The sequence below is a fragment of the Oncorhynchus keta genome, chromosome 5 (assembly GCF_023373465.1).
Source record: "Oncorhynchus keta strain PuntledgeMale-10-30-2019 chromosome 5, Oket_V2, whole genome shotgun sequence".
Classification (NCBI taxonomy): Eukaryota; Metazoa; Chordata; class Actinopteri; order Salmoniformes; family Salmonidae; genus Oncorhynchus; species Oncorhynchus keta.
The window spans coordinates 18,358,544-18,380,674 of NC_068425.1; the positions used below are offsets into that span (position 1 = coordinate 18,358,544).

The 22,131-nt window shown below is 43.2% G+C and overlaps 1 long non-coding RNA gene across 1 annotated transcript; it reads right to left on the reverse strand.

Annotated features, from left to right (window-relative positions):
* Positions 1 to 367: 367 nt before the first annotated feature.
* Positions 368 to 20,712, reverse strand: LOC127930036 (uncharacterized). The gene is made up of 3 exons (XR_008136581.1): positions 20,468 to 20,712; positions 7,997 to 8,164; positions 368 to 1,667 (listed from the first exon to the last, which is right to left on the reverse strand). It is a non-coding gene; the product is annotated as an uncharacterized LOC127930036 (long non-coding RNA).
* Positions 20,713 to 22,131: the final 1,419 nt, after the last annotated feature.

Sequence of the window (22,131 nt, forward strand, 5' to 3'; positions counted from 1 at the left end):
ATGCCACCAACATCCTGTGTTCCTTGCACTTCCCATGTTGACACGCAGGTATTTGGCATTGATTGTAGGCTAGATTAAAGCCTTCTTGTAAATAGAAGGCCCTGGGCTAGAGATCCAGGGACAAAGAGTGAAGTGCTGAAAGAGTGGATGGAGACAGATGACACCGGTGAAAGTAATCCTATCGCTAACAATCAAGGGCTTCAAAGATTAACCAAACATGAACTGCTAATCAGAGCAGATTAAACACCAGTCATTCTTCCAAACAATCACATCCTTGGAAGACATAATGCAATCACATGCAATGGAAATATGAAATTAAAACTACTTCAGGATGGTAAAAACAGTTATATAATTTTTTGGTTATTTAACACTTTATTGATCGTGAAATATTGCACACAGTAGCACGTGTTTTATTGACGTTCAGTTTCAAATTGAAGGGAAATACGGTTTCCCTTCCTGAGGTTTCATGGTCATGAGTGCAGGCAACATTCAAAACATGCCATACATAAACTGTGTGAGGGCAGTGCTTCGCCATGCCCACTGTTATCGGTATGCCTAGAGAAAGATAAAGGAAATCCTTATGGCAGGTCTCTAACATATAGCCACTTATTCCATAAAGGCTGCTTTTAGCTAAATGAGGAAAACAGTATGCTATACAGTCCATTATGGTACAGTGGTAAAGTACATGGCTTATTCCATAACGTTTGCTTTCTGCTAAACTATGTGAATTCCTCAGATTGCCGCATTGACCTTTGGTCATACCACAGATGTCTCTACCGGGCATGTGTTTTTATAATTATATTTAAAATGCAGAATGCTTGCTCTGTGCACATAGCCTGTAGAATAACTGGCAGATAATTGACACCAAAGTGCTGCCTGGTTGTCTTACCATGTTTCTATCAGCACTAAGCAGTAGTATTAACAGGTCAATTCTTATCAGTTGTGACTAGATAGGATACAGTTATGGACGTAAGTCACTTTTCGTAACAGGTTAGGAGAGCATTTTAGCTAACCCTAACCCTTTTCATAACCTTCATCTAATTATCCTAAACTTCTAAATTATCTTAACCTGCAGCTTAAATTCTACTAACCTGCTACAAAAAAGTCACTTTCATCCATAGCTGTATATCATCTAGTCAAAACCATTCTAATCATTTTATTCTGGTGCATGATGGGAGGTTGCTGTGTTTACCACAATCAAGGCTGTCAAACAAATGTGATTTCTAACAAAATCATACTAAAATTGCCAGTAACACATTCTTTACACACATTGTCACTCTTATTTTTGCAACATGTATTTCTTTAACGTAATTAAATCCATTAGATCATGATAATGATATGTGTATGAGAGTAGCTATTTTAAGGAAGCTATTCTAGGCTCATGCTAGCCAAATTCTCCAGTGAATGTGTCACCTTACTGCTGTGCCAATTGTGGGTGTCCTCCTCAGTAATGATAAGCAATGAATCTTAAGCACTACTAGCTGGAGGGCAGAGTAGATTTCAAGATACTATCTGAATCTTTGTGCGTGTGCCAACAGGAACAGTGAACCACTGTCAAGTTCAGGGGAAGAATAGGGAAAAGAGAGTGGATTGTGTGATGTCCCTGGCAAAGAGGATGGAGGTCCTGGATAGTCATCCAGCCCAGGAGAAGGTCGTCAATCGGCAGGCTGTGGAGAACATTTTTCAGAGGAAAAAGAAGAAAGGAGATGAGAGTGAAAACTATGACAGAAACACATACATACATAGCCTTGGCCGTGGCCTGAGGAAACAGCTGTTTGAGACTTGATTGGATTTCAGGAAGATCTAGAGGAGGAGGTCAGCAGCTGAGAAAGAAAAGGCCCCTCCCAGCTAAAGTACTTTATATCATTAAATTATAGTGCAACGAGCATCACACGTACTGTAGAGACTAAGAGACAGGTTATTTTGCCCAGTAGGGACAGAATTGATGATCCATGAGATCTCTCTGCAATAGACACAATCTTGCGAGGAGACGGTACTCAATTATGCCAAAGAAAGTAAGTGGGTATCAATGTGGCTGAATGAAAGGAGATGGGATGAAAGGAGTAAAATAAGTCGGTATAGTGGCTGATGGAAAATAACCACATACTGTCAGTGGTCACTTAATGGGCATAATTAGGTAACATGAGGGAATTTTGAAAAGCTTTGTTAGTGCATAATGATCCGTGGGAAGGCAACTGTGTCAATTGTGTCTGGATGTGTGACAAGAAATGCAGGTTAAGCAGGTGTGAAGGAAGCGGGAGAGTTCAAACACACATTATTACATGCACATTGCCAACTAACTCAGATAACAACACATATAAATAATAATAGCTCTGAAATAACTGTCTCGATATATCACAAACGGGGAAAAAACAGATTGAGGAAACAACTGTGCCAAAATAAGAGAATGATGGGTAACACTGCTTTCTCTTATGGCCATTTTTGTCAAGAAGCTGATTTGTGTGTGGTTCAGAAAGGACAATGGAAGGGTCACTTGTGAGCAATGCAACACCAAACTCCATGTTCAATTGTGTTAGCCTACTGTCTGAATATAAAAACGTTTCTGTTAGTAGCTTATGTATGTTTAAAAGACAATAGTTTAGCCTTAGTTTATTGCAAGTACCAATTAACTTGTAAAAGAAAAATGGAAACAATTATAGAATTTTAATGAGGACAAACTAACCTGGAACATGCTGACTTCATCCATAATGACATTAGATTAGCAGTTTTAGTAAAGTGGCCCTGTTGTTTGGACCTGGGGCTTAGTGCTGACAAGCTCAAGATTGTGAGTAAAATGTCCACAAAACCTGTATATAAGGAACATGTATGCTAATTGTATGCTAAATTACCGTATTATTATTGTAATTTATATTAAAAAAGAAAGGTCAAAGGCCAAAACGAGACAAAGCTTTCAAAATATGGCCTTGTCATACCAGTGAGGAACACAAGATGGCATTATTGTTATCTTATAGTAACAGGCAGCAGCTCTGAAGGGAGTCGAGGTGTTTATTGTCGTCAATGACTCCTGTGGTTGTGAAATTCGGCATTATGAGCACCAATATTTCATGATGTAAGAAGTCAATATAGCAAAGAAACAAATTATAAACCATATTTACCAAACTCCTTTGCTCTCTTTGCCCTCATCCCAAAGGAATACATTCTGTGTGTACATTCAGTTTATGCAACATTATGTAATATTCTGCTATTAATGTAAAACAGTTGGAATGAGATGTGTAGCAGTACAGATTTTGCCAGGTCTCTGTGTGTGGGGGCGTGTGGAGGCGTCTGAAAGGGAGGGCAGTAGAAGGTGCCATAAATTGTACTGTGCCATGCACAATCTATTCCATGCAACACCTACACACACAAACACACACACAACTAACTAACAGAAACATGCACATACACACAACCAAGCAGAGCACACATTCATATAAAGCACCAATATTGCACACAGGTCACATAGACACAGACACATACACAATGACCACAAACAACATCTCAGTCCATACATTTGCCCTAATGAATGTCAAGCAGAACTTAACCCTATTTACCGTCTATCACAAGGCCTGCCATGCCCAGTTTAAGGGCAGCCATCAGACAAGGTGCAATGTGTTATCTAAGCAGCTGGGCTCTGATCTGTTATGACTCTCACTGACACATCTGTGGCGCAGCACATCTGGCCTGAGATGGCTGCTCTCCATCCTGAAGACACCCACACACCTCTCACCTGGCTTACCTGGAGCCCAACTCCCAGAGGCTACTTTACATCCCTGGGGCTCTAGCTACATCTACTAGTCTAAACGCTGGTGCAAAATACATTCAGATACTCCAGTCCAGACACTGTGGTGCATGTGGGTCAGGTGTAGAGTTCAAAAGCACTGCCAGTGTTTGGTTTACATCTAAATGAGAATCGTGAACAGACATTGTGTACTGTTTATGCACTTTCATTTGTTTTATCTGTATCTGGTGAATGTGCAGGTTTGACCTGACTGACATACTGCTGTGCTATATTTTGCCCATCTTGGTTGAATAACCAGTGAACAAAGAGGAAACTCTATCCAGGAATAAAGAACATATTCATGAGGGTTCCTGACCAACAAGCAAATACTGTATACATGTATAGTAATGTTCACCTCTTTATCAAATTACTCACTCATCTGTTCTCTGGTCTGTCTCCCCCGGCTCTCTCTCTCTCTGTGTCTGTGGGTCCAACTGTCAGTAACTCTAAATTTGTCTCTCTCACACTGCACTCAGCCACTGAAAAATCTCAACACTAATTAACGGAGATTACACAGCAATTAGCAGACCATTAATCACTCACTTATTAGTTTAGCCATGCAGACAGAGGAAAGAGGGGAGAGATAAAGAGAAAGAGAGATAGAGAGATGGAGAGGGAAGAGAGAGGCCCTCCTCTTGGCAGAGCAGTTCACATAATGATTTCACACTGCCTTCTGTTTCACATAGCTTCAGGAGCAAAACAATGCCTTGCTGATGAATACAGGTGTGCTGAGTATGAGTGTGTGTGTTTTTTGCATGTGTGAGAGATAGTGTTGAGTAGATACTGTACGTGTTTGTGTGTCTGTAGGTGGGGGTGTGATAGAATGACTGAGTGAGAGAGTGTGGGTTTGGGCTTGTGTGAGTGTGTGTGTGTGTGTGTGTGTGTGCAGGCGAGCAGCAGGAGCGTGTGTGTGTTAGTATCTGTGGTAGTTAAGTGTGCTGGTGCTAGAGGGGAGAGGTTGAGAAGGAGGAGTGTGAAAGAGGTTTCAGAAGATGAATATCTACATTTTTATTTGATCTACTCTTTTCTACCCCCCCTCTCGCTCTCTCTCTCTCTCTCAGCTCCCCTCTGCCCCCTCACCTCTCCTCGTCAGCAGGAGGGGTCAAATGTTATTCCCTCTTCGTTGGCATGGTTGCCAATCACCTCACATTCGGTAGCAACAAGTTGCCACGGCAACAAAGAGATCTGGTTGCCAGGCACCAAGAGCAATGCATGTGATTGCATCTTATTTATTTAATTCTATCTTTATCTATTTGTTCATTCTAAATGCATCCAATCACTCTCACACACATACATGAAATGATGCAAACTCTTTTCTCCTCCACTCTCTCATACACACACACACACACACACACACACACACACACACACACACACACACACACACACACACACACACACACACACACACACACACACACACACACACACACACACACACACACACACACACACACACACACGGTTAGTTTGCATTTACCACAGGTGCAAACGTGCACTATTTGGATGACAAATAGTGATGATCATTGCAATAACGGTCATCATCTCCATTACTCTCTCCTGGCCTTCTGTTCCCTCCTCTAATCTGCCACATCTCATAAGAGCTCCTCCATGATAAAGACAGGGTCCTAATGAGAGGTCTCTTATTGCACAGTGATTTCCTCCCTGCGGCCGGCACACAGCCTTTTGTTTGTCTAGATCAATATTACAGGGTAATTGTAATGGAGTGACCCATCCAGGGGAAATTACAACTATCCCCACCCAGCAAATCCAAGACCTCCTTATTTATTCCCAGTCTGAATTCTCTGTTCTGTTTGCTCACTGGGATGGTTATTAGGAGAAGTGTACAGAGAGACAGGCTGCAGTCAGACTTGTCCGGTGTTGTTTTAGTTGTGATCAATATACAGTAGCATACCAGCTTCATCACAGATGTAGACACGGTAGATCTTATTAGTGATATGCTAGTGTCAAGAGCATGCAAGATGCACAGAAAATAAACATGGTCAGTTGATATAGCCAAAATAGAAAAAAAAATTGTAAATATGACATTGCAACATTGTTGAGTGCAAGACCATAGGAGTGGAGGGAATAACAGTGTGAGCAATCTCTTTAGCCTTTATTTATAACCTGAATACATACAGTACTGTATGTAATTAAGTAAACAAACTCAAACCCCCCACACACACACACACGCACACAGAACACACACACACACACACACACACACACACACACACACACACACACACACACACACACACACACACACACACACACACACACACACACACACACACACACACACACACACACACACACACACACACACACACACACACACACACACACACACACACCTCCCTGAGAGAGAGGAGCTCATGTCAGTGCTGTCTCTAGGGGCTGCTGTGGAGAATCCTCTTGGCTGAGTGTCTCCAGTGTTTAATACAGAGACACTGTCAAAGACCCTTTACACGGATGAGACCCAGACTCCTCCCACTGTGAAATCAAGGTATTTACATAATCTTATTACACCCTAAAAACACTAAAATGAGAATCACCACGGAGGGAAGTTATTAATTTGACCACCCGACACAACCCTACTAGTTCTCTTCTGCTTTTCCACGTACAGGTGCAGTTAAACAAGTGGATGTATTAATAAAAAAATGGAACAGAAAATGAATGTACATGTACAGTGCCTTGCAAAAGTATTCAAACCCCTTCGATTTCTTCACATTTTATTGTGTTGCAAAGTGAGATTCAAATTGATTTAATTGTCTTATTTTTGTCAACAATCTACACAAAATACTCTGTCAAAGTGGAAGATTGAAAAAATATATAAAAATGTAAGATGAATACAAATGTTATAAATGAAATATAGTCATTCATAAGTATTCAGCTCCTTGAGTCCATACATGTTAGAAACACCTTTGGCAGCAATAACAGCTGTGAGTCTTCTTGGGTAAGTCTAAGAGTTTTGTACACCTGGATTGTGCAATATGTGCCTATTATTCTATTTAAAATTATTCAAGCTCTGTCGAGATGTTGGGGATCATAGCTTGACAACAATTCTCAAGTCTTGCAATAGTATTTCAAGCAGATTTAAGTCAAAACTGTAACTTGGCCACTTAAAAACATGCACTGTCTTCTTGACAAGCTACTCCCGTGTAGATTTGGCCTTATGTTGTTGGTTATTGTCCTGCTGAAAAGTGAATTCCTGAAGCGGGTTATGCTCTAGGATTTTGCCTGTGCTTAGCCCTATCCTATTTCCCTTTATCCTTAAAAACTCCCCAGTACCATGCTTGAAAATAAGGAGGCAGTTACTCAGTGATGTGCTGTGTTTGATTTGCCCCAAACATAGGGCTTTGCATTAAGGCCAAAAAGTGTATTTCTTTGCTATGTTTTTTTTTGTTGCAGTATTACTTTTGTGCCTTGTTTCATAAAAGATACACATTTTGGAATATACTGTATATTTGTGTTTTTCTTTTTATTCTGTCATTTAGGCCATTATTGTGGAGTCACTACAATGTTGTTGATCCATCCAGAGCATAATTATTAACTTGACCATACTTAAAGAGACATTCAATGTCTAATTTGTTTTTTATAAAAATGTGAAAAGCTCCCTGATCTTTGTAGTTGAATAAGTGCTTGAAATTCAACACTTGACTGAGGGACCTTACAGATGTTGTATGTACCGTATGGGGGACAGAGAAAAGGTCAGTCCTTTAAAAATCATGTCAAACCCTATTATTTCACACAGTCCATGTAACTTTTTATGTGATTTAACTAAGCCTTTCATAAACACATTTTTTATATAAAAAAAGTAATGTTCTTCCACTTTGACATTACAGAATACTTTGTGTAGATTGTTGACAAAAAAATGACAATTTAGTAAATTTTTATCCCACTTTGTAACACAACAAAATGTGAAAAAAATTGAGTACTTTTGCAAGGCAATGATACTGTCTACATTTGGATGTGCGTTACAAAAAGGTAGTTTAACCAAGATCACTGTATCACAAATACACCAGTTCACACACACATCTTTGGTTGGAATGCTTGTTAAATCTCCCACACCATTCAGCCTAGACTGTCCTTCCCTGTTGCCCTGCCTCAACCTGCCTGTCTGACTGTCCCTGTACTACCTCCAACCAGCCTGGAAAACAGCATCCAGGCTGAGATTTATCTTTGTGCTCTAATGCATTCAGTCCATGCTCCTACCTGCCAGTCTGGATATTGGATTTGCTCTTTGGCTGTGACCTTATTCGCCACGAGCCACAGGAGCTGCTGCTGGACCTCTGATGTGTGGTATGGTGTCGCCCAGGCCCACTTCCTCACAAACTCTTATTGGATTCCCCATCCACCACGCACTGCCTCTGATAAGGGCATCTGTCAAGCGGAGGAATAATCAGAGCAAAAAAGGGATGTGATATATGGCTGGGATGCGCTTACCTTCTGAAGAGGATGTCTGGTTGGGGCTCAAGGTACCGGTCACAACACAGCTCAGAGAGAGAGAGTGTTGGGCAGCGTTGAGGCTGCTTGGATCAACACTAAGGGTCCATATAATGTAGAACATTTAAAACAACTGATAGTACAAAAGTGAAGATTGATCTTTGGAGGAAGGTGTTGCTCCTGTATGTCTATATGACTCCAGAAGGAAAGGTTGGTTGAGGAAAATGGCTTCCACTCAGCTACGCGTATTCTCAAGCAATAACATCGACATCTGTATTATCAACCCAAGAATACCCGTGGTCGAGACGGGAGCAAACATTCCGGCCACTTCCTCCCCTCCATCTTCTCTCCTCTCTCTCCTCTCCCCATCAATGCTTCATTACAGTGGAAAAGAGATGGAGGGGTGGGCGGGGGTTCATTTACCGCTAACATTGTCCAGGTCCTAGAAAAAAAAAGAAAAACAACTTGCAAAGGAAGAATCGTCTTTCAGTTTGGAGTAGTAATATGGAATGAACAGTCAATGAATGAATAAGTATCCTGTATCTATATCTTCTATATGTCTATATCACCTGTATCTATGCCTGTAATAGTATTAAAATACAGTAACTCTCCCATATCTAGTCCATATCTGACATCTAGTCCATATCTGACATCTAGTCCATATCCCACAGTGTGGGGTGACTGAAAGGCCAGTTGAACGTGATGTAACTACAAGCTCACGTGTGCTGTCACCTTGTCACACCACACCAGTGTACAATAAAGTTGGCAGTTTTTGAATTCCCGGCCCCTGACTGAGTGTAAACTGTGAGGCTTGCCATCCCTGTCCCTGCGTTTATCAGTGAGAGCCACAGTCACACACACATCTGAAGGAGTGTGCTTCCCCCGCAGCGCCGGGAGCCCAGGCCCCCACGCTGAACACATGAGAGAAACGGAGAGAGAAAAAGAGAGAAAAAGAGAGAGAGCGTAAAGGAAGGAGCAGGGAGTGAGTGAGAGATATGTTTATTGGGACAGGCAGACTGTAAACTTAAAGGACCTGCTATCGCCTGGCTTTGGACTGGCATTATGAGCTGTGATTGGCTGTCAGTGGAGATAAGGAGACTTCACATTCTCATGGCCTTGCTTCCTCAAGGGGTGGGGATCAAACCCAGAAAACACTGCTCTGCACGTCTCTGCTAAAAGGCGAGCACATGAAAGGAATGAATCCAGCTCTATTATTCTAAAAACCTCTGCATGTGACATACCACACGTTTGGAGGAGGAGTGAAAGAAGGAAGACAGAAAGCCCTGAAAGGGTTTAAATGGGAGGATTTTGGTAGGAGTCTGATAGCATCCTTGTGGTTCCAAGGCCTGAAATTCAAAGCTATCTTTTTAGCTCCACTCCCTCTTTAAAACTGCCTTAGGCTCTCACACAGGAGAGTGAATTAAAGGGAAGGATGGCGAGGGGCAGTCTCCCATATCCCAAACCCCAATCGGACGTAGCTAGTACTGTAGCCCTGAACCAAAGATGCCATCTATAACATGTACAGGATCATGGAACATACTGCATGAGGTATACATATGGGCCTTTATGACATATAGTCTAGGCAACTGTTTATATGATTTCTATTGATGCCTATACTGTATAGAGGTATAGTACACAATATAATGTCTACACTGTGAACATGACAGGGCTGTCTAACAGGACTACATCCTGGGTATGGACACCTAAAGTAGAAGAGGAGATACAGCTATACACCTATCTACCACTGACAGTCTGTGGGATTCCAGGAGCATCAGTGCCACTCCAAACCAGCTCCCCACTACGCATCACATCAATTATTCACCATATTTATCTATGCAATTTAACGGCCGCTCCCCTCTAAAGCGCCTAACAAATTGCGGAAGCTGCTAATATGGCTTCTGGGTCTCTGTCTCAAATCACCACACAACATACAGAATGCCCTGTTGCTAGCTTGGCAGTATGATAGTATTCAATACCCACTGGGCACAGACGTCAATTCAACATCTATTCCACGTTGGTTCAACATAATTACATTGACATTAGGCGGAAACAACATTGATTCAACCAGTGTGTTCCCAGTGGGTAGTCTCTTATATGATTACCAACAGTGATCTTTCTTTGTAAAGAATTAGAATAACTGTTGACCAATGCGAACAATGAATAGTATAGTGCTGTATGTATGCAAATATGAAACCTGTGGAGCCTTTACCAACACAAAAATGATTTGTCAACCTAGTGCCCCTTCCCCCATCAGTTTGAACGCACAATAACACACCTTTGTTTTCCTCTCCACCAAACCTGCATTTAAGCATGACCGAAGCCGAGGAGCCAGGGAAGCCAATTATCAAACAGATGTCAATGTATGTTTTACAATACTAAGGGGAGCCCAAATACGACACAGATGTTTTATTTTCACATGACAAGATGGTGTCGACAGATACAGTAGCCCTGTTTCTAGCTCCTAGCCAACTTTGCAATATTTTTTCTTACATTATTTGCTCAGAAGGTTTATTTTATTATTACCTGCAGCCGGAAATACCTTTTGGATATTTGATCGGCAGTCACCCACCAGAAATTTGAGCAGAAACGTGGATCCTTTGTTTGAACTTCCCGAGACAGGCGCAATTCATCCTGGGGGCTGCACCAAAATGTTGAGGCCAAAGAAGATTGGGGCCCTAGTCAGGAGTGGGGCCCTACTCAGACGGCATGCATACCATCCACTGCTTCCGAGTATATTACTTGTTGGACAATAAACTGGACAATAAAAGGTAGACAAGCTCAGGGCGAGGATCTCCTTCCAGAGAGACATCAGGGATTCGTTCACCCAATCTGGAATACCTAACCATCAAATGAGGACCGCATTACCTCCCGAAATGTTTTGGTCATCGTCACTGCCGTGTATACACCCCCAAGCCAACACAGAGACGGCTCTCAACTAACAACACTGGAATGTGCAAACCATATATCCTGAGGGCGCATTTAGATTAGCTGGGGACTTTAATAAAGGAAATCCTGTGCTACACGCGCAACACAGACCCTGGATCCTTGTTACTATCCCTTTCAGGAGGCGGCAAGACCCTTCCCTCGCCCTCGCTTCGGCAAATCAGATCACGCCTCCATTCTGCTCCGCCCCACCTATAGGCAGAAACTTAAACAGGAAGCTCCTGTGGTAAGGACTGTTCAACGTTGGTCAGACCAATCTGATTCTATGCTGTTTTATCACGTGGACTGGGAAATGTCGCCTCTGAGAATAGTATCGACGTGTACACTGACTCGCTGACGGGGTTCTTCAGGAAGTGCATAGAGGATGATATTCCCACTGACAATTAGAACTTATCTAGACCAAACACCATGGATAGATGGCAGCATTTCCACAAAACTTAAAGTGCAAACCACTGCATTTAACCATGGCGAGGTGACTGGGAACACAGACCACCTATGACCTCTGTAAGGCAATCAAAGAGGCAAAATGACAGTACAGGGACAATGTGGAGTCGCAATTCAATGGCTCGTGTCGGGGACTCCAGACAATCACAGATTATAAAGGGAAACCCAGCCACATCGCGGACACCTTCTTTGCCCACTTCAAGGCAAACAAAATGGAGTTGTCGACATGGGCCCCTGTCACTTTCGAGGACTGTGTGCTCTCGTTCTCAGTTGACAACGTAAGCAATTTAAGCATGTTAACTATCGCAAGGCTGCCAGCCCAGACGACATCCCAAGCCGCATTCTCAGAGCATGTGCAGTCCAGCTGGCTGAAGTGTTTACGGACATTAAATCTCTCCATATCCCAGTCTGTTGTCCCCAATTTCTTCAAGATGTCCACCCTTGTTTCTGTACCCTTGAAAGTGAAGGTAACTGAACTAAATGACTATCACCCTGTAGCACTCAGTTCTGTCCTCATGAAGTGCTTTGACAGGCTAGTTAAGGTAAGAACCATATCACCTCTACCTTACCTGACACCCTAGACCCACTACAATTAGCATATCGCTCCAACAAATCCAACCGCCATTGCACTGCACACTGCCCTATCCCAACTGGACAAGAAAAATACCTATGCAAGAATGCTGTTCATCGTCTACAGCTCAGCCTTCAACACCATAGTGCCCTCCAAGCTCATCACTAAGCTTGGAGGGCACTGGGTCCTGGACTTCCCGACGGACCTACGCCAAGTGGTGAAGGTAGGCAACAACACCTCCACCACGCTAACCCTCAACATGGGGGTCCAACAGGGTTGCGTGCTCAGCTCCCTCCTATGCTCCCTGTTCAACCATGACTGCGTGGCCAAAACGATACTCCTACAGGGAGAAGGTGAGAGACCTGGCGGAGTGGTGCCAGGAAAATAATCTCGCCCTCAACTTCAACAAAACAAAGGAGCTGATCATGGACTACAGGAGACAGCACAGAGAGCACACCCCCATCCACAGTTGAGAGGGTTAAAAGCTTCAAGTTCATCTGCGTGCACATCACTGACAACCTGAATAGTTCCCTTCACACAGACACTGTGGTGAAGAAGGCGCAACAGTGCCTCTTGAACCTCAGGAGGCTGAAGAAATTCGGCCCCTAAGACCCTCACAAACTTCTACAGATGCACCATTGAGAGCATCCTGTCGGGCTATATCACTGCCTGGTATGGCAATTGCACCATCCATAACCACAGGCTCTCCAGAGGGTGGTGCGGTCAGCGCAACGCATCACCGGGGGCATGATGCCTGCCTTCCAGGACATCTACAGCACCCGGTGTCACAGTAAGGCCAAGAAGATCATCAAGGACCTCAGCCACCCGAGCCACGGCTTGTTTACCCCGCTATGATCTGGAAGACTGAGACAGTACAGGTGCATCAAAGTTGGGACCAAGATGGCCTCCCAAGTGTTGCAGCGGTCTAAGGTACTGCATCGCAGTGCTAGAGGCATCTCTACAGATCCGGGTTCGATCCCGGGCTGTGTCCCAGCCGGCTGCGACTGTGAGACCCATGAGGCGGCGCTCAATTGGCCAAGCATCGTCCAGGTTAGGAGAGGGTTTGGCCGGCCGGGATGTCCTTGTCCAATCGCACTCTAGCGACTCCTGTGGCGGGCCGGGTGCATGTATGCTGACACCAGTTTGATGGTGTTTCCTCCGACACGTTGGTGCGGCTGGCCTCCGGGTTAAGCGAGCAGTGTGTCAAGAAGCAGTGCGGCTTGGCAGGGTCGTGTTTCGGAGGATGCATGGCTCTCGACCTTCGCCTCTCCAGAGTTACAGCAATGGGACAAAACTGCAAACACAAATTGGGGAGAAAAAAGGGTAAAACGTACCAAAGAAAAATACTAAATTAAGCTGTGACCAAGAGACAGAAAAACAGTTTATATCTCCAGGCCATCAGACTGTTAAATAGTCACCACTAACCTTAGTCACTGTTCTAACTTGTACCTTAGAGACTTCTGCCCTATGTTCATAGTCATTGAACATTGGTCACTTTAATCATGTTTACATACTGTTTTACCCAATCGTTGAACACTGGTCACTTTTTTTTATTTCACCTTTATTTAACCAGGTAGGCCAGTTGAGAACAAGTTCTCATTTACAACTGCGACCTGGCCAAGATAAAGCAAAGCAGTGTGACAAAAAAACAACAACACAGAGTTACACATGGGATAAACAAAAGTACAGTCAATAACACAATAGAATAATCTATATACAATTGTACAGTGTGTGCAAATGGAGGTAAGGCAATAAATAGGCCATAGTAGCAAAGTAATTACAATTTAGCAAATGAACACTGGAGTGATAGATGTGCAGATGATGATGTGGAAGTAGAAATACTGGTGTGCAAAAGAGTAAAAAATCAAATCTAAACAATATGGGGATGAGGTAGGTAGTTGGATGGGCTATTTACAGATGGGCTATGTTCAGCTGCAGCGATCGGTAAGCTGCTCAGATAACTGATGCTTAAAGTTAGTGAGGGAGATATAAGTCTCCAACTTCAGCAATTTTTGCAATCCGTTCCAGTCATTGGCAGCAGAGAACTGGAAGGAAAGGCGGCCAAAGTAGATGTTGGCTTTGGGGATGACCAGTCAGATATACCTGCTGGAGCGTGTGCTACGGGTGGGTGTTGTTATGGTGACCAGTGAGCTGAGATAAGGTGGAGCTTTACCTAGCAAATACTTATAGATGAGCTGGAGCCAAATGGATCTGGCGACGAATATGTAGCAGCCAGCCGACGAGTTCATAGAGGTCACAGTGGTGGGTGGTATATGGGCTTCGGTGACAAAACGGATGGCACTGTGATAGACTGCATCCGGTTTACGGAGTAGAGTGTTGGAGGCTATTTTGTAAATGATATCTCCGAAGTCAAGGATCGGCAGGATAGTCAGTTTTACGAGGGTATGTTTGGCAGCGTGAGTGAAGGAAGCTTTGTTGCGAAATAGGAAGCCAATTCTAGATTTAATTTTGGATTGGAGATGCTTAATATGATTCTGGAAGGAGAGTTTACAGTCTAGCCAGACAGCTAGGTATTTGTAGTTGTCCACATATTCTAAGTCAGAACTGTCCAGAGTAATGATGCTAGTTGGGCGGGCGGGTGCGGGCAACGATCTGTTGAAGAGCATGCATTTAGATTTACTAGCATTTAAGAGCAGTTGGGAGGCCACGGAATGAGTGTTGTATGGCATTGAAGCTTGTTTGGAGGTTTGTTAACACAGTGTCCAAAGAAGGGCCAGATGTATACAGAATGGTGTCGTCTGCATAGAGGTGGATTGAGCGTGGCTAAGGTGCACCCGTGACCAGCACGGAAACCGGATTGCACAGCGGAGAAGGTACGGTGGGATTCAAAATGGTCAGAGTTCTGTTTGTTAATAACTTGGCTTTCAAAGACTTTAGAAAGGCAGGGCAGGATGGATATAGGTCTGTAACAGTTTGGGTCTAGAGTGTCACCCCATTTGAAGAGGGGGATGACCGCGGCAGATTTCCAATCTTTAGGAATCTGAAAGAGAGGCAATATGAAAGATAGGTTGAACAGACTAGTAATGGGGTAGCAACAATGGCGGCGGATCATTTTTGAAAGTGAGGGTCCAGATTGTCTAGCCCAGATGATTTGTACGGGTCCAGGTTTTGCAGCTCTTTCAGAACATCTGCTATCTGGATTTGGGTGAAGGAGAAGCTGGTGAGGCTTGGGCAAGTAGCTGCGGGGGTGCGGAGCTGTTGGCCGGGGTTGGGGTAGCCAGTAGGAAACTATGGCCAGCCGTAGAGAAATGCTTGTTGAAATTCTCGATTAACGTGGAGTTATCGGTGGTGACAGTGTTTCCTAGCCTCAGTGCAGTGGGCAGCTGGGAGGAGGTGCTCTTATTCTCCATGGACTTTACAGTGTCCCAGAACTTTTTGGAGTTAGAGCTACAGGATGCAAATTTCTGATTGAAATAGCTAGCCTTTGCTTTCCTAACTGACTGTGTGTATTGGTTCCTGACTTCCCCGAAAAGTTGCATATCGTGGGGACTATTCGATGTTAGTAATATCTGTATATCTGACTTTAATAATGTTTACTGCAGGAATGTCCAACATAGCTGTTGCCAGAGAATGTAATGTTAATTTCTCTACCCTGAACCGCTTCCAACGTCCTTTTCGAGAATTCGGAAGTACGTCCAACCGGCCTCAAAACCGCAGACCACGTATAACCACGCCAGCCCAGGACCTCCACATCCGGCTTCGTCCCCTGTGGGATCATCTGAGACCTGCCACCCGGACAGCTGATGGAACTGAGGAGTATTTCTGTCTGTCATAAAGCCCTTCTGTGGGGAAAACCCCATTCTGATTGGCTGGGCCTGACTCTCCTGTGGGTGGGCCTAACTCAAGTGGGTGAGACTATGCCCTCTCAGGCCCACCCATGGCTGCACCCCTGCCCAGTCATGTGAAATCCATAGATTAGGGCCTAATGAATGTATTTCAATTGACTGATTTCCATATATGAACTCTAACTCAGTAAAACCTTTAAATTGTTTAATGTGGCGTTACATTTTTGACCAGTTATATATATACACACACGCACGCACGCACGCACGCACGCACGCACGCACGCACACACACACACACACACACACACACACACACACACACACACACACATACATACATACATACATACATACATACATACATACATACATACATACATACATACATACATACACAGTATGTACACTGCTCAGAAAAATAAAGGGAACACTAAAATAACACATCCTAGATCTGAGTGAATGAAATATTCTTATTAAATACTTTTTTCTTGACATAGTTGAATGTGCTAACAACAAAATCACACAAAAATTATCAATGGAAATCAAATTTATCAACCCATGGAGGTCTGGATTTGAAGTCACACTCAAAATTAAAGTGGAAAATCACACTACAGGCTGGTCCAACTTTGATGTAATGTACTTAAAACAAGTCAAAATGAGGCTCAGTAGTGTGTGTGGCCTCCACGTGCCTGTATGACCTCCCTACAATGCCTGGGCATGCTCCTGATGAGGTGGCGGATGGTCTCCTGAAGGATCTCCTCCCAGACCTGGACTAAAGCATCCACCAACTCCTGGACAGTCTGTGGTGCAACGTGGCGTTGGTGGATGGAGCGAGACATGATGTCCCAGATGTGCTCAATTGGATTCAGGTCTGGGGAACGGGCGGGCCAGTCCATAGCATCAATGCCTTCCTCTTGCAGGAACTGCTGACACACTCCAGCCACATGAGGTCTAGCATTGTCTTGCATTAGGAGGAACCCAGGGTCATCCGCACCAGCATATGGTCTCACAAGGGGTCTGAGGATCTCATCTCGGTACCTAATGGCAGTCAGGCTACCTCTGGCGAGCACATGGAGGCCCCCCCCAAAGAAATGCCACCCCACACCATGACTAACCCACCGCCGAACCGGTCATGCTGGAGGATGTTGCAGGCAGCAGAACGTTCTCCACGGCGTCTCCAGACTCTGTCACGTCTGTCACATGTGCTCAGTGTGAACCTGCTTTCATCTGTGAAGAGCACAGGGCGCCAGTGGTGAATTTGCCAATCTTGGTGTTCTCTGGCAAATGCCAAACGTCCTGCACGGTGTTGGCCTGTAAGCACAACCCCCACCTGTGGACGTCGGGCCCTCATACCACCCTCATGGAGTCTGTTTCTGACCGTTTGAGCAGACACATTCAGATTTGTGGCCTGCTGGAGGTCATTTTGCAGGGCTCTGGCAGTGCTCCTCCTGCTCCTCCTTATACAAAGGCGGAGGTAGTGGTCCTGCTGCTGGGTTGTTGCCCTCCTACGGCCTCCTCCACGTCTCCTGATGTACTGGCCTGTCTCCTGGTAGCGCCTCCATGCTCTGGACACTACGCTGACAGACACAGCAAACCTTCTTGCCACAGCTCGCCTTGATGTGCCATCCTGGATGAGCTGCACTACCTGAGCCACTTGTGTGGGTTGTAGACTCCGTCTCATGCTACCACTAGAGTGAAAGCACCGCCAGCATTCAAAATGACCAAAACATCAGCCAGGAAGCATAGGAACTGAGAAGTTGTCTGTGGTCACCACCTGCAGAATCATTCCTTTATTGGGGGTGTCTTGCTAATTGCCTATAATTTCCACCTGTTGTCTATTCCATTTGCACAACAGCATGTGAAATGTATTGTCAATCAGTGTTGCTTCCTAAGTGGACAGTTTGATTTCACAGAAGTGTGATTGACTTGGATTTACATTGTGTGTTCCCTTTATTTTTTTGAGCAGTGTATATATTCCTGTCTCTGACATTGCTCGTTCTGATATTTCTTAATAATTTTTTCTGGATGATTGTTTTTATTTATTTATTGCTAGGTGTTACTGCATTGTTGGCGCTAGAAACACAAGCATTTTGCTGCACCTGCAATAACATCTGCAAATCTGTGTATGCAACCAATACAATTTGATATGATTTTGATTTGATCCTCCCCTCTCTTGCCTTTTCCCAACATGGTATGTTCAGGGCCCTCTGAGGATATCCCTATGCCCCCTCCCTCCCTCCACCACACACACACTGCTTGCCAAATGGAGAGGCTGAGATTGTCAATTAGCAGGGTGGGAGAGGGGGGATGGGAGATGTTGGGGGGAGGTTGGGGAAGGTGGAAGGGATGGAGGAGGGATGGAGCACAGATCAGAACCAAGGACAGCTCCCAGTGGAGAGATCTGTGCTGGTTTACTAAATGGATGTCCCGCTTGTTTGGCTTTTAGAGAAACAGACACACTCGTCAATTTCCCTCTCATTTTCTATTTTCCCTTGGTTTATTTTATTCCTCTCTATTCTCACCTCCTTCCTTAGAGGAGATACACTCACAGTTTCAAGCCCAGTCCAAAAACAGATGTGACGGAACTCTATGTCTCTCTCTACTCCTTGATCAATATGAATTTAATGGACAAGGGTTGAGTTCAGGGAGTTCATGCTGGCCGGTGTGCCTATGGGCAAACTGACTGCACACTGAGACTGACACACACACTCACGCTCACACAGTCCACATGCATATACACACATGCGCAAACACACACACTTGCACGCTCACACACACACACACTCACAATGTTCCCTGCAAATGCTACTAATTCAATCCAATTTAGTCTATAGGCAGTATGTGTCCCAAGCTCATATTACTGACATTCGAGTAATAATTCACACATCATTGAATTATGTATCTCACTAGGATAAACCTTGGAAGTTTTATGGGCTAAATGGGCTAAAATTGATTGACAGAAACAAAATACTTTGCCTGCCTCAAAGTGAATTTAAATATACAAGATAGAGACTGAGATACTTACAAATAGTGATCAAGCGATATAGACAATTCACAACCCAAAAAAATGTATGCAGGACAAATGCAAATAGTTACAGTGTTTATAAAGATTATCATTCAACTCTAAATAAGATTGTGGAAGAACACAACTGACACATCAATCCCTTTCTTTTTAAAGAAATGATGTTAACCATGTAGCGACAAAAAGTATATTTATTTCTTTAAAAGCTTGAATACCTAATTGAAACAATAACAAAGCAGCCACCCCACCTCGGTTTTGGTAAATAGTTAAAGGAATGTGCTTTGGGAAATGTTACCACTCTCAAATTCATAGTCAGAGCTATGGATGCAAGGGCTGACCATCCATGATATCAAAATGATAGTTTTAACCATGTTTTGTGTTTTTGTTGCTATACAGTGTTTGTTTACATGGAGTAAAACAAGCTTATATGTTGGTTTCTGATGGGGTAGGCCCTACTACAGTTGAAGCTCATGAGGCATTTATGAGTTACATTCCTAGATAAGTAATGGCTGAAGCAGAATGAGCGTTTTCCATGTGTCTGATGCCATTCCATTTGCTCTGTTCCGGCCATTATTAGCAGCCTCCTGTGCAATGGGTATATATCATTAATTTAAAATACAAAAACAAATGATGTAGAAATTAAGGATTCTAGCTTTAAGACTATATATAGTGTTACGTTTTAGGTGAATGAATATCATTCATCTGTGTGTTGCATTGTGCATTGGATTGCCACCTGCTACACATATTCAATATGGATAGTCCTGTTTCATTTGTGGCATTATTTTAAACCAAAAGACAAGCCTTTAACTTTCCCAAAGGTTTAGGTTATTGAGTGTTGTATCTATATCAACTTCTATTCACAAATAATAACTTGAATCTACAGTAAAAACAAACAGACATGGTAAAGGTAAAACACTGGGCCTCACTCTCAACATGCATTCATAAAGTCGCTCGTGACAGTTTGAGCTGTCTATTGAGGAATACGAATTTAGTACAAGGTAGTCTACCAAGTCACGTAGGTCTATCTCTGAATGCATAGACTAGCCTTTCCAAAAACAGTCGGTCTTGTTATAAGGGAATTTGAGATCAAACAATTACATTTCAGATAAGTAAAATGGAATAACATAGCTTGAGAAGTCATAGCACTGTTGGCTTTGTGATGCGTTTCAAACACTCAGCGCTTTTTCCACTTGATGATGGAAGGCTATCTTTTACCATGGCCAAACAAGTATTTTCCATCACGTGTAGCCTACATATCAACCAGTTAAGAGTACCGTTCCTTACTGTATCAACGAAGATCAATTGATCACAAATGTTTGGTTAAGAATATGATAATTTCAACCAATCTAAATTCTCGTGGGTTTCGTAATTGTAAGCCATTTGGGTTATTTTGTCGGCAAGAGGAGAACATATACAGCATTACCAAATATTACATTCAGATGTCATATACTCACCAATTGTTTTTAGTCTTGTCAGTTTCCCCCACTCAAGTAGACGACACGATGTTGACAATGTATTGGAAATATCTGATAATCATAGCCAGGAGAAACGCCCCCTCCAACTCTCTCTCTCCCGCTCTCTAGATACTCCATCCCAAAGCCTCTCCCTTTCAGAAAAAAAGAAGAAAGACCCGAAAGCCAGAAGCCACACGCTTACACCCTTTTCCTTCGTTATCTCTTGCATTTCTTTCTCGCTCACTCTGTCTCTCTTTCTCTATGCTTCTCTCTCTCGCTCTCCCTCTCTCTCTCTCTTTCTCTCTGCCTCTCTCTCTCTGATTCTATTTCGCTTCTAACCTCCCATTGTTGAGATTCAAACGTGGTCAAAGGGGCGAGGCGGAGGCGACTCGAGATTGGGAGAGAAATACATTCACGCTCACACATCATCATGATGCATAGCCTACGGATCAAGATAATGAGAGTTATAAGTGCCCAAAAGAGCTGGTGATGACTGTGATTGTGTCATAATAGCCTAATAATAATAACCCAGTGAAGTCTAATGCCTACCATTTTATTGTAATCAATCAACTGCCTTCATTGTATTAATAACCACATTAAACAATGGTGCTAAAAATGCAGGACAATTATTCAAATGTAACCTTCAGAAAAGTGGTCGAATTATAAAACTGCACACCAGGGACACTAATTACACCAGTGCCATGTTGCTAAGAGACCTCTCTCTTTGAGCCGTTTTGCCCTAAACGTGACCGTGATATGCGTTAATTACCTGTAACTTAAAATTACAGATGGTCCTGAATTTAGATTCAGGGTAGACTGATCGACATTTCTGTTATCATTTCAGGATCCACCTCGCCCTTGCACTACAACATGGTTATAAAACAGGGATCATCCATTTTTCCTTGAGCGTATGGCCGGGGTGCCTGAACATAGTTGTAAATCATTTATACACTGGAAATTGACCGCAAGAATCCAAAACAGATAAAACAGTATTTCAAAACTTGATTACCTTTGGTGGGATACGATCACAAATGCCTTTCTAATTATACGTGGGAATACTTGGGAAAAGACTTCCTAAATTAAAATCACTTTGAGCTGATTTCCTGGTGATTTTACAGTCTATGTACAAAATTAAAATAAAGATGGTATTTTTGCTTAGAAAACACGGGGCCAAATAAAATGAAGGCTGCCAGAAAATTGTTACCTAGATGCTGGGTATACTATACTTTAAAACATATACATAAATTATAGGACTAATAAAGAATATTTAAATATATCTTAATAAAGACCTAATTTTAAAAATTTGTATTTAACCTTTATTTAACTAGGCAAGCCAGTTACGAACAAATTCTTATTTACAATGACAGCCTACCCCTGCCAAACCCTAAAGACGCTGGGCCAATTGTGCACTGCCCTATGGGACTCCCAATCATTTTTAATAAATGATAACATACAGAACATATGAGGCTATGATGGATATATCATTGCAATGAGTGCATATGTCTTGCTAGTGCATGCAGAGTCCTATGCATTGGCCACTCCATGTTGTCTGAGGAACACAGTAGGCTATGTGGTGAGTGACAGTGACATCTCAGAGATGGGTTGTAATACACTTTAATTTAATCTCACGGGATTTCCAGGTGTGGCATTTATACACAGACAGC